Consider the following 877-nt stretch of genomic DNA (forward strand, 5'->3'; position numbering starts at 1 on the left):
TACCTGCTTGCAGGTGCTTTAATTCCCTGAGCTATTTGGCCAGCCCTTTAAGAAGATTTTAAAATACTGTTCTGTCACATTATGTTTAGCGAATGTTATAAATTAGACATTTTGAAATGTGTTGATCTTTGTTCAATTTTGTATTTGAAAGAAGAATATCGTTTTGAGGCACAGTATTTGTCAATAGCCAGTTTTAAATAGCTAATTAATCATGTGTAAACTTTGATAGTTTTTTTCTGCATATATATATATATATTTATATATGAAAGAAATAATATATGTATATATGTCTGGATATTCAAAGTAAATTAAAATCTTGCTGAAGACATATTGCTGTCTATTTCTTCTTGCATAGTACTAGTTTTTGCTTTATAAATTTTAATATTGAGTTATGGTTTTATATATAATTATTACAACTTCATTGAGAACTTTGTACATCATAAATACAGATCCTTTTCCCATTAGATGCTTGTTGCTGTAATATAGCTGTTTATATTGATTCTATAAATACATCTCTATTTTTGCTTGATTGTGCTTAGTTTGTTTGAAACATTTGTTTATTATTATTTTATGTCTGTTATCTTATTCTTGAAGTCTCTTACAAATATACCTTCAGCACACAAGGTATAGAAAGGTTTCATCATGATATGTTGTGGGAGTCCTTTTAGTAATTGTATAATTTTTAATTTTTATTATGATGACATATTTTTGATATGGGTACTATCACTTTTTTAAATTCATTTTAATGGGAAAAAGTAAAACAGTAATGAAACAGTTTTGAAACAGATTAGTAGAACAGTTACAATAATTGATACATTACATATTGATGTCTTTGTAGTAGTTATTCAAAAGACAAGATGCAGACATGATAAGTTGT

The sequence above is a fragment of the Octodon degus genome, unplaced genomic scaffold, assembly GCF_000260255.1.
Source record: "Octodon degus isolate 3935 unplaced genomic scaffold, OctDeg1.0 scaffold00055, whole genome shotgun sequence".
Classification (NCBI taxonomy): Eukaryota; Metazoa; Chordata; class Mammalia; order Rodentia; family Octodontidae; genus Octodon; species Octodon degus.